The sequence below is a fragment of the Pan paniscus genome, chromosome 5 (assembly GCF_029289425.2).
Source record: "Pan paniscus chromosome 5, NHGRI_mPanPan1-v2.0_pri, whole genome shotgun sequence".
Classification (NCBI taxonomy): domain Eukaryota; kingdom Metazoa; phylum Chordata; class Mammalia; order Primates; family Hominidae; genus Pan; species Pan paniscus.
This window is the reverse complement of record NC_073254.2, coordinates 118,901,803-118,915,495: the sequence shown is the minus strand read 5'-3', so window position 1 is coordinate 118,915,495 and position 13,693 is coordinate 118,901,803.

Below are 13,693 nucleotides of genomic sequence, written 5' to 3'. Positions count from 1 at the left end.
TTTGTATCCTCTTTTATTTCCTTGAGCAGTGGTTTGTAGTTCTCCTTGAAGAGGTCCTTCACATCCCTTGTAAGTTGGATTCCCAGGTATTTTATTCTCTTTGAAGCAATTGTGAATGGGAGTTCACTCATGATTTGGCTCTCTGTCTGTGTACAGAACTCTTAACAATCCATCCACATGCTATAAAATGACATCAACTTGGGTGCATTTTAAACCCTGAGATTACAGGAGTCTGCAACTACACTCTAAACCCTGAGATTACAGGAGTCTGCAACTACACTCTGTTATTTATTTCTGCCTTCTCAATAATTCCTCCAAATTAAGATTTACTTAAAAGTTTGATTTGCTACTTAAACCAAAATTTGATACAGTGTTTTCCTCCTTTTACTCATAAAGTATCATGTATTTGCCTTTTGTAGAAACCAGTCCCTTCATTACTATAGTTCTTCAGTTGTTCCACAGTTCTTAGGCCCAAACTACTTTTGGTGAGCTAGGATGGAATGAATGACACAAGGTAAAACACCCGTCCATCTGTTTAATTGATATATATTGACAACAATAATACGTTGATAGCTTTGAGCTAGGCACAGTTGAGGTAAGGGTGCTGGGTACAGAAAAGGCATATAAACAACCACAGAGCAATTTCCCAAAATGGTTATGTATCAAGACATTTAGGTTTCTTTACTGCTGAACTTCAGGGACTTTAAAAGGCTAATGGACACTGTGAAGGTGAGTTAAGATTTGTACTGTTTCCCAGACTTCTGTGAATATCTATCAACTTCTCTTAGAAATTAGTTTTTCAGAGCACAGTTTGGAAAATGCCACTAACAGCATTATAGGATGTATTATGAAAAGTATTCACTAAGGTCACTTTTAACCTTCTCGTTAAAGATTATGCATTGTAATTTTGTTTCTTTTAAAAGTATTTCTTATTAAGAAGAATCCTTGGAAGTTACTAATACTTTGGTGATGTGATTTTAAAAATATTTTTGAGCATGACTGCTTTTTATTTTGACCCTTAAGTCCAATTTTTATTAATGTATTAGATTTTTAGAATATTCATTTACTTTTAGTATCGTAAAATTCTGTGAAATACAACTCATAGTCTAGTAATTGGGAATACCGTAAGGGCCTGCTGTTCCAGCTGATGATTTTAATATGAATATCTGTATATAGGATTTAACTGTCAAGTTGCTTTAATTAATATTTATTATGTTGTGCTGGTCCATAAACTATTTTAACCATCCATTGTATAGTAATAGAAAAAAGTAGAAATTTTAGATTAACTTCTGATAAGTGACTTTTTAAATTGTTTAATATGTAACTTTTTAAAAAAAGTATAGTAAAAATTCACTGCTAGCATCTGTTTTGCTAAAGTCTGAGAATGAAGGAAAAAGGGTAGTTTATCATGAGAATCATTTCTTTACAAATAAATACTTTAAATGTGAACCCTATTATATGTATAGTCATACATATATATACACACATATATATATACACACCTACAATTACTTATTTCTTCTCCAGTAAATATATGCTAATTTTGTTAAACTTTTTTTTAGTGGGAAGTTATATTTCTATAGCATATTTATAAATTGCTGCTAAGATTACAACAACCAAGGCAAGAGAACTGTTAATACTAACATAAATTCTGACACACCATTCTTCTTACTTGATATGTTTTTTGCTGACAGATAACCCGCAGAGTCAATATTGTTGAAGCCCTAGTAAATTCATTTGAAAGTCATAAAATAACTCCATCCAGTAAAACCTAAAATAAATGTTCTTAAGTCCTAATAATCAGAAATATTTGTCAAATTGAAAGAATTTACAATGTGTGTCCCTATCATATGTTATCCTCACGTCAGCAGGGTATGTCTGGACATGTGCACAGAAAAGAGAAACACTTAGATTGAGGATGGTTCTGCCTTTGTCTTTCAAAGTGCCTTCCACTTTACAATCTATACAGATTCCTTGCAAAATCAAGAGTCTTATTCATTTCCTGCTCTAGGTGCATCCATTTTACCAGGGCCTAGAGTATGAATGGAAAGTGCTCCTGGAGCATCATCAGGCCACATTCCTCGGTGCCTTCAGCCCTTCTAAACCTGTGTAGCAAGCCACTAGCCTCAGTTCTCCGTAGCCTTAAATCTCGCCTCATAAACCATCTGGGCGATTAAAAAAATATTTTAAACATTAAAATACCAAGTGCCAAAGAAGGTGAATTTCTTAAGCCTAGTGGTACACTGATAAGTGGTTAGCTACCAACTCTTGGGAGAAAAAAGCTCCAGTTTGTAGTGCTTCCCAATTTTTGTCATGTAATACTCCCATCTGTCTGATTTCAAGCTATCAATGTGAAGTCACTTAATGCTGAGTTGGAATGAGACGCACATACTTTGCTCTTTTGAGATGATATGAACTGGCTCCAGGTCCCCTCTGCCAGATAAAGTTATTAAACATTGATCCCATAATTTCTGAAAAATAGGCATAATAAGCTATAGCTGGCTTTCCCTCAGAGGTGGTATTATGTGTAAATGGTCCTTCAAAATCTATGAAATTCCTATTTGCCATCGAATACATTATAAGAATACAATTAAAAGAAATTTTCTAAACATTCAATAATCATGTAAGAAAATTAAGCATATTAAGAAAAGCTTTGAAAAATTTTATAAGAAGCAAATTATTTTGCTGATGTAAATCTGACATAAATCATATACATTGACAAGAGCATTGTATGTTTATGAGATTATAAGTTTTTAAAGAGTTTCCCTGTATTTCCATGGCTTTGAAAATTATATCCCCAGATAAATTGTGGCATTTCCTTTTTGCATGTTGGTGCAATTTTACATTATGAAATTGTCATTTAGATTCATTACACCTATTTTCCAGACAAAAATGACCATAATTCAAATATGTACCTATCATATACCAAGCTCTAAACTGTATAAAAACATTCTATCACTAATGTATTTGCAGGCACATTAATAAGATATTTACCCATTTTTATAACAAAGATTCTTGGTCAGAAAAACCTCAGAATTTTTACTTTTGATAATCTTTCTGTTTCAGGTACCAGACTTTTAATCCAGATTTGGGAGCATATAGGTATTAGCTTTTATTAGAGTACAATGGGTAACAAACTACCTCAACTGTTTCAGTAGCTTTCAACAGCATATATTTTTCATTGTATGGCTTGTTGGCTACTGTGGGTTAATTGCTGTGGCTGCACTTCAGGATGTGATTCAGGTTCAGGTTTACTCTATTCAGGCCCCGGGCTGAAAGAGAAGGTCCTACCTGGGCTACGCCCTTCTAGTGGCAGAGGGCACTAAAGCAAGAGAACTGGCAGCACTGGAAAATGCATTGAAAAGCTCATCAAGTCTGTTTGCATTGTGTTGACCAAGCAAGTCATGTGGCTAAACCCAGTCATTGGTCAGCAAAGCTACTCTTCCTATAGGGAACCATTGTAAGTCACATCCAAAGGTTTTGGGAACAAATAATTCTGAATAATACCCAAGGTACTACAATGTACTACAAATATTTCAGCTTTCTGTAAGTAGCCAAAATATCTTAATATAAAACAAAATAACCTCTTAATTTTAAAAAAAGAAGTATAATATTGAATACACTGGTTTAGGTTCAGAATTTTTAGAAAGATCCTCACTGTTTGTAAGATTTTCCCAAATAATCACCTAATTCCATGGGAAATAAAAAATAGGATAAACTAATAGAAATATTTCTGAAACGAGTCATGAGGAATCCATAATCAACTGTGCTACCTTTTGACTATTTAACTTTGCATCTCAACTTCCTCATCTGTAAACTAAGAAAGTTGTTCCACACTTTTACACTGTTGGTGAGACTGTAAACTAGTTCAACCATTGTGGAAGTCAGTGTGGTGATTCCTCAGGGATCTAGAACTAGAAATACCATTTGACCCAGCCATCCCATTACTGGGTATATACCCAAAGGATTCTAAATCATGCTGCTAGAAAGACACATGCACACGTATGCTTATTGCGGCACTATTCACAATAGCAAAGACTTGGAACCAACCCAAATGTCCAGCAGTGATAGACTGGATTAAGAAAATGTGGCACATATACACCATGGAATACTATGCAGCCATAAAAAATGATGAGTTCATGTCCTTTGTAGGGATATGGATGAAGCTGGAAACCATCATTCTCAGCAAACTATCGCAAGGACAAAAAACCAAACACCGCCATGTTCTCACTCATAGGTGGGAATTGAACAATGAGAACACATGGACACAGGAAGGGGAACATCACACTCTGGGGCCTGTTGTGGGGTGGGGGAGGTGGGAGGGATAGCATTAGGAGATATACCTAATGTTAAATGACAAGTTAATGGGTGCAGCACACCAACATGGCACATGTATACATATGTAACAAACCTGCACATTGTGCACATGTACCCTAAAACTTAAAAGTATAATAATAATTTAAAAAAGAAAATTGTTCCAAAAGCTTGCTGAGGTCATTCTCAGTGTAAAGGTCTCATTCTAATGCTTTTTTATTGTCACCTAATTAACAAAGCATATCCTTCTGCAATTTTTATTATAGTTTAACTCAGTTTTTCTTAGAATTATGGCAGAACAATAAAACTTTAATTTTCTTTTATTCATATCCCTCTTCAAAAATGGATTTGAGATAAAGTAATAAGATATGATCTTCCTTGTTTTTACTTAGTATTCAAATAGTGGAACCTAGCTTTAAAATAGTCAAGTCACTAAAATACTCTTCCTTTACCGTGAGAGTCACTGATATAAACATATATGTGTAAGAACCATGTGGAAGCTTGTTTAAAATGTAAATTTCCAGTCCACAAACGCCTGGAGATTCTGATACTACAAAGAACCCAGAAAACTACATTTTTAACAAGTACCCCAGGTTTCCAAAGTAACCTAAGCAGTACAAACCATATAAATTATTTTGGTAATGGTGGGGAAAAAAACTTTCACATGCTGGGATACTACATACTTAGTATAATTAAAATTAGTTGTTAATACCATGTGTCTCATTGTTTGGTGTTTGTATTTTATCTTTATGAATTAATTTTTGTCACTACATTTAGTGTATTGGACTATACACTAGTCCAGTGCTATAAATTATTACCATAAGTGATGGTATTATGTTTGTATATAAATTTTAGAAATGTAGAAACCAAAATACCTTAATGTTTGAAATGAAAGTGCTTTGATTAGTATTAGCATTCCCCAGAAACATACAGGGTAGGTCAATCTCAGAATGAAATACTATGAAATGAGAACTACTGTTGAGTTATTACATCCAATCTCTTTGCTTCTTCCTTGTTTCCTTACAATCTAGTGCTCCTTTTAAAACATAGTCAGATTATGTCATTTCTGTGCCTAAAACCCTTCGGAATAAAAACCAAAGCCCTTTATCTTTGCTACCTGTAAAACCTTATGTCCACATCTCCTTCCCCTACCCCCATCCCCACCCCCAGCTCTCTGTACTATGTTCCTTGCTGAAATGCTCCGCTTAAAGTGCTCTTCCCCATATATCTTCACCACTCCAGGTCTCACTTTTTTCAGGTGTCTGCTCAGATATTGCCTATGCACAGAGGCCTTTATTGACCACCCAAAATAAAACAGCATATTCCCCTCTCCTCATCAATCACTAGCCCTTGTAACTTGCTATATTTTTATTTATAGCACTTATAACTATTTGACATGTTTTCGTTTGTGTCCACTGCTCTATAATTTTAAGCTCTTCAAGCACAAGGACTTTTGTCTTGGCACTGCTATATTGCCAGGACTTAGAATAGTGTCTGGCACATAGTGGGTACTCAATAAATAATTGTTTGACAAAAACTGGTGATTATCCACAGCTTGGTCTGTCTCCAGTATAAGGCAAGGCTATTAAAATCCAAATTTTATAAAGTTAGCTATGTTTTTAAAGGCAGTTTTATTTTCTGTTAATTTCCCATCTATTTTGAAAGTCATTTTAATTTATTACTTTCAGAATTATCCCTTTTGCAAACTCTATTCTTTCCATCTTTTTCTTGTCTGTTTTTCAAATATATGAGATAATTTATTTTGAATTATGGCAATTGAAAGTTGATATTTAATTTCAGCGGGTTTTAATTACTTATTTGAAATACGAAACTCCAACTATGAATTCAATGTTAGTGAAAGGCACCAGATTTACATTCCCATAAAACTGAGCACTTGACTTTCATGGCGTACATATATGGGAAAGGTGTATGGATGGCTAATAACATTAAGGATTTCCTCTGAAAACTAGAAATCTTCTTGATTAAAAAACTGACTAAAAGAATAATTTGGCCAGGTGCAGTGGCTCATGCCTGTAATCCCAGCAGTTTGGGAGGCTGAGGTGGGCAGATTGCTTGAGCCCAGGAGTTTGAGACCTGGCTGGGCAACATGGTGAAACCCTGTCTCTACAAAAAAATAACAAAAATTAGCTGGGCCTGGTGGCACACACCTGTGATCCCAGCTATTTGGGAGGCTGAGGTGGGAGGATGGCTTGAGCCAGGAGGCAGAGGTTGCAGTGAGATCACGCCACTGCACTCCAGACTGGGTGACAGAGCGAGACCCTGTCTAAAAAAAAAAAAAAAAAAAAAAAATTTTGTTCCTCAGCATCCTCTGATACATGTACTCTAACACCAACATATGTACTGGTAGAGGTTATTATGCCATAAAGATATTCCTGTCTGTAATAAAACCAAGGTTATTTAGACAAAAGGTTCAAAGGACTTTGAAAATTGAAGGGAAAAAAGTAGCTGTTGTATTTAAATTTTTAGTAAAAAAAGATTGAACCACATTAAAACTGTCCACCTTTTAGGACGTTTCTCCCTCTGTGGCCCAGACTTTTCTGCTTATTACTTTACACCTGCTCTAGTGCTTGGAAATGCCCATGTGTCTACACACTGTCAAATGACCTACAGATCTGCTTGGGCTAATGCTCAAGTAACACCTGTCTTAAGACCTTAAGCTCAGCACCAAGCAGTTGAGTAGTAGACCCAGCAGTTTCTCCAAATGATGTACAGCTTTAGAGTCCAATGAGATCCAGCTATGGAATCTCCTGTGTTTAGCACACAGAAAAGTCAATTCCCTCAAAATATGATTTGTTCTTGTGTCATTTTATTACCAGTAGACATACCCTAAATTATCACGTAAGATTCCAGCTTTTATGTAATCATACCTAGTGGCAGGTTCATTACATTGGACCACTTCTATCATAGAAGGGGCAGCATTTTGTTCTTTCTGGAATAAACACTTTGGATGTGGATTTGCCTTCCCCGCACACAATGCTTCTGCCAAAACTACCATCTGTGGACTTATGAAATGCCTTATCTGCCATCATAGTATTCCATAAAGCATTACTTCTGATCAAACAAGGCTCATGAGATTCACTGGTCTTACCATGTTTCACACCATCCTGAAGCACCTGGCTTGATAGAGTGGTGGAATGGCCTTTTGAAGGTCAGTTACAGTGCCAGCTAGGTGGCAATACTTTGCAGGACTGGAGCAGGGTTCTCTGGGAGGCTGGGTATGCTCTGAATCAGTGTCAATATATGGTCCTGTTTCTCCCATAGTCAGGATACACAGGTCCAGGAATCAATGGGGGGAAATGGAAGTAGCACTGCTCGCTTTTACCCCTAGTGACTCATCAGCAAAATTTTTGCTTTCTATGACCTTATACTCTGCTGGCCTGGAGGTCTTATTTTTAAAAGGAGGACGGCTTCCACCAGGAGGAACAATTATTCCATTGAACTGGAAATCAAAACTGCCACCTGGCCCTTTGAGGTTCCTTATGCCTTTGAGTCAACAGACAAAAAAGGGCGTTGTGATGTTGGCTGGAGTGATTGATCCTGATTACCAAGGGGCAACTGGACTACTAATGGAAGTAAGGAAGTGTATGTCTGGAAGGCCCCTTAGGGCTGGCTCTTAGTATTACCATGCTCTGTGATTACGGTCAATGGAAACACAAAACAACCCAATCTAGCAGAACTACGAATATCCCAGACTTCAGGAATAAAGATTTGGGCCACCCAAGCAGGTTAAGAACTATAACCAGCTGAGATGCTTGCTGAAAGCAATGGGAATATAGAATGGGTTAGTGGAATAAGGTAGTTATGAATACTAGCTATGACCACATGACCAGTTACAGAAATGAGGACTGTAACTGTCATGTCTATTTCCTCATATTGTTTTGAATATGTGTATGTGTAGCAAACATCTGTGTTTTCTTTCCCCTGTTATCTCCCTATCATGTAATATAAGATGTATTGACTTTATATCATAGTATTTAAGTAGTGTTAACTTTATAGCATTTAGGTTATGGGATGTGGAGGAGAAGAGAAAACATCATCCAAGGACTGTGCATCCTTTTCTGAGGAAAGGCTGTATTTTTGGTTGTACATAGGGTAGTTGTATCATTTTAGGTGGAAGTATGATGATATAGTTTGGATGTCTGTCTCCACCTAAATCTCATGTTGAATTGTAATCCTCAGTGCTGGAGGTGGGGCCTGGTGGGAGGTGTTTGGATCATGGAAGCAGATCCCTCATGGCTTGGTACTGTTTTCACGATAATGAGTGAGTTCTCTTGAGATCTGATCGTTTAAAAGTATGTGGCACCTCTCCTACCCCACCTCTCTCTCTCTCTCGCTCCTGCTTTTGCCCTGTGAAATGCCTGCTCCTACTTTGCCTTCCATCATGAGTAAAAGCTGCCTGAGGCCTCACCAGAAGCCAAGTGATGTTAGTGCCATGCTTGTACAGCCTGCAGAACTGTGAGCCAGTTAAACCTCTTTTCTTTTATTCAGTTACCGGTATTTCTTTACAGCAACACAAGAACAGCCTAATATATATGACTTTGTTATTGTCTTTATATGATGATTAAGTGTGGTTCAAGGAGATGCATATGGGTGCCATCTTGGCAAGGAGTGGACTTGTGATGGTTAATTTCATCTGTCAACTTGGCTGGACCATAGGATGCCCAGATAATTAGTCAAACATTATTCTGGGTGTTTCTGTGAGGGTATTTTGGATGAGAGTAACATTTAAATTGGTGGACTTTGTGTAAAGCAGATTGCCCTCCATAATGTGGGTGGGCCTCATTTAATCATTTGAAGGCCTGCAGAGAGCAAAAAGACTGCCCTCCCTAATGCAAGACAGAATTTCTCCATCAGCCTGCCTTTGGACTTCACTGCGACTTTGACTCTTCCTGGTTCTACCACAGACTGCCTTCACATGCAAATTGGGACACTGGCTCTCCAAACTGCTGGCCTTCAGACTGGAACTTCAGAGCATCAGCTCTCCTGGGTCTCCAGCCCACCAGCCTTCCCTAAAGATTTTGTACTTGCCAGCCTTCATAATCACAGGAGCCAATTCCTATAATAAATCTCTTTCTCTGTATGTACACATTCTATTGGTTCTGAATAACTAATATTCTTCCCAATAAAGCCAAAAATGCTAGTGACCTACAAATTATATACAGGAAAAGAAAGATATTTTATTAACTGGATTCAAAACACTTTACAGGTACTAAAGTCCATGACTCAGAGCTAACAGAAGTTTGCATTATATACACTTTATCTGAGAGATCTAGTCATTCATTGGGTGTTAAGTGTGTAGACTTTTCTATTTCCATGCTCTTGCCTACCTTATAAACGTCTACTTAATCTTTATAATAAACACCATTTTTGTAGGACTTTTGCTTAAGAATATTTAAGTTAAATATTTTATCACTGCATTTTAAAAAACTCTGTAAGCTAACATAACACTGATACCCAAATCTACTTTCAACTTTCATTTATTACCAATAATGGTAATTCAGTTTCTTTTTTTATAAAATGTTTTTGATGCATTCAGCACTACCTAATATATGTAAGCTGAATACAAGCTAGGAAGCAAAATAAAAATTACATTAAATATCTTGCTACTACATTCATTAAATCAATTATATATGATCCTGGGCTACAGAAAAAATTACAAAATTATGAAATATGTTTTGAAAATAATCTCAGAAACTTTTGTGAGATATTGAGGCTCTGTAGAACAGTTTACAAAACAAAATGCAAGAAATTATGTATAGCATTCGTAGGCTTCTTATAAGAAAAAAAAGCAATTTTTGAAGTTCCTTCAAGGACAAAAGATAATGGATGTTTTTATAGTTTGCATCTGGACTAACTCTATTAGCATCATTAGTGGTAATGTATTCCAGAAGCCATTTAATGTAATTATGCAGATAATATTTTTTTCATTAAGAATGTTGTGGAATTTCAAATAACATTTTTAAGATGAAATATTTTAATATTTTAAGAGCAGTTTTCTCAAAAGATCTGTTAACCTATATAGAAAGAAATAGGAAAACTGTAGGTTAAGAGACTACTAAAAATCTTCACTTTTGTAACTCACCTACGAATTGGTACAACCAATAAGTTGCTAAGATAGAAAGGAAAAAGTTCCTTTACTTTTATGTCTTAGCCTAGAGATGTTTAAAATATAAGCATTATCATATTAAAAGTACGTTAATTATCATGGACATGATTCTTAATTCCTTTTTTTTTCCTATTCAGTCACCTTTTAACGTTTCTTGAACCTCCATCCTTTTTTTGGAAAAACACCCCTCTCAGACTCTCAGGACATGTGGTTTGGGTGGGGCTATTTCCTTGGTTTTAAAGATTGATATATGATGTGGAAACTGGGCGATCAAAGCACCTCCCCACTTCCACACTCCACGCCCACGTGCTTGCATGCGCATGTGCACACACACAAATTCAAAAAGTTTTCTGGGCCTTGGGTGGCTGGGACTTCTGGTAGTACCAAATAGATGCCTAACATACTACCAAACTTTCTAGACAACAGAATGAGTTCACATGCCAGGAAATGAAGAGAGCCAGACTCAGTCCTGATAATCTAATTTGTCCTCATGGATAGAGACACTGCAGAAGTTGCATGATCTAATAAATCTTCTTTGTTTGAGTTTTTCGTTTGTTAAGCCTATTTAGTTTTGGTTCTTTGCAAATGAAAGAGTCCTAATAGTCATACACTACTATTTTTAAAAAATATATTCTTATAAGCAACTCTTTCTCCTACCCATTTCTTAAAAAGGACAATATCCCTTTGTCATTTCCAGGTGTTCCCCACATCCTACTTCTTCCTACTTCTTCCTGCTATCATCCTACTTATTCCTGCTAAATATCATTTTCTCACATTAATAAACACTGCAGAATCATTTTCTTATATTACCCCTCCTAGGTTTGAGTTCTTTTCCAACTAAGAATTTAAATTGAGTCAGCTTGCACCTAATATTCACCTGCTTCTGTTCTTCTAGAAGTTGGTATGAATTTATGGACTTGGATTATAAATTCCTCATGGCAATTACAAGTAAGATTGATATTTGAGTAGTTCATGGTTCCCCACACACTTAGAAATAAGTGTCAAGCAGTATCATTCGGACTGGTTAGTTGAAAATTGTATCTAGTGTAAAGTCCTTCACTCACATTTGACATACCTCAGAGGATTGTAAGTTGGGCAGGAATGGCACCTCAAGAACCTTTAAATGTTGAGTTTTACTATGATGCAGAACAGGTAAGATTTTTTTTCTTTGTGAAAATTTTCCTATAACTTGATCTCACAGTGAAAGTATGCTAAACTTACAACAAACCCATTCTCATATCACTCTTTCAGTTATTTATTGCTGCATTGTGACCCTTCAAAATGTATGTCTTGAAGCAATAATGATTATTTCTTATGATTCTGTGGACTGTTTGGGCAATTCTTCTGTTCTCTGGAAGTGTGTATGTGTTTGTGTTGTGTTGGCACGTATTATGTACCTGAGCTCACTTGGGGCTTCAATCAGCTAGCTGATTGGCTGGGATTAGGGTTAGCTGGGTTGTTTGCTGAGTACCTCGTTTCTGTCTTCTCTCAGCACTTCCAAGACTGCAGAAATAGAAGTTACAAGATCTCTTAAAACGTAGCTTTGCAAGCCATCCAGGGTCATTTCTAAAACTGCATTTTATTGATCAAAACAAGAATCAGCCCAGCTTAGGTAGGGTTGGTGATGGTGGGAATAACTTTACCACTTGATGAGAGATGTGGCAAAATCCCACTGTAGAAAGTGTGCAGGATGGAGGCTATTGTAACCATCTTTGGAAACAAGGTACCACACTTATTTTTATTTATAATTGGAGAAAAACTATTATACCTTTTTTATTTCTGAATCCTTTTGATGCATACAGCAGAATTCTTCCTGAATCACTTGATACTCATAAAAGTATTCAAAATGAAAAATAATGTTTTTCATTCAGAAGTAAATATTTCTGAAGTGGAAACTATTAGAACATGCAGTTATTTATAAGTCACACATATGCTGGGATATTTTCTTTTTCTTATATACACAATTGAGCTGATAATCTGTAAAACATATAGGCCTTGCTCTTATTCAAAAAGGCAAAACATAAATATTGTTATCACTATCCATTCTGTCTTTTACTTTTCTCTGTAGTGTTTCAATTTTTTGAAAACATAAATGGTTTGGAAGGGCCATACAGGCCTTTAAACCAAAGTATTGCATTATGTAAGTCTGAAAAGTGCAGCAGTATATGCAAGATGCTTGTCTTTTGCATTTGAGATATTTTTAAATGTTCTATGAAGTGTGATTTATTCAAAAGTTTTACATAATTTATATAGTTTTAAAACAAAAACTCTCAAGAATACAAATATGTGTGTAAAAATATAAAGACATTCATAGAAATGGTAAATACCAAATTCAACATGGTGGATACCTCGGGTGAAGAAGAGAGGAAAAGGTGATCAAGCAGCTGTAACTCAGGGGAAGTAACATGTTGGCAATACTTTATTTCTTAAACTGTGTGATAGGTGTGCAGGTAATTGTTAAATTTTTCTTTATATCTTTCTATGGAAAATACTGCAAAATTATAAAAAGAATTTTATATTTTATATTTATCATCTAATTAAGATGCCATCAGATCTATGCTACGTGAAGCTTTTTCAGAAATAAACTTTTTTATTGGTTTCTAAAATGTTGCCTCACTATAGAGATAATTCTGAAAATTTAGCCTCCCATGCAGTACCATTTCATAATAGCTTTTTCCTTTTCTTTCCGATTTGAGAGACCATGCTAATAACAGCAGAGAGGCAGGGCATCCTGCAATTTTTCCCACTCCATACATGCACCTTCTAATTCAGAGCCAATAGCCTGTCTAGTCCACTTAGTTGCATCTGAGAGGTTATGGTATATTTTGTGAAATATACAGGGGGTATATGTGGGAGTAGTATGTCTACATCTGAAAAAATGCTAGCAAAATGACTCCGAAAACTTTAATTCCCTTAACAAATTAGAGCAAAATTTTATTCTGACAAATGTTACATAAAATAATTTCTTGTTTTTTTCCCAGTAGCCTAAAAATTTTAATTTTTTTTTGTTTTTGAGATGGAGTCTCGCTCTGTCGCCCAGGCTGGAGTGCAGTGGCGCAATCTCTGCTCACTGCAAGCTCCGCCTCTCAGATTCACGCCATTCTCCTGCCTCAACCTCCCAAGTAGCTGGGACTACAGGCCCCTGCCACCACGCCCAGCTAATTTTTTGTATTTTAAGTAGAGATGGGGTTTCACCGTGTTAGCCAGGATGGTCTCGATCTCCTGACCTCGAGATCCGCCCATCTCGGCCTC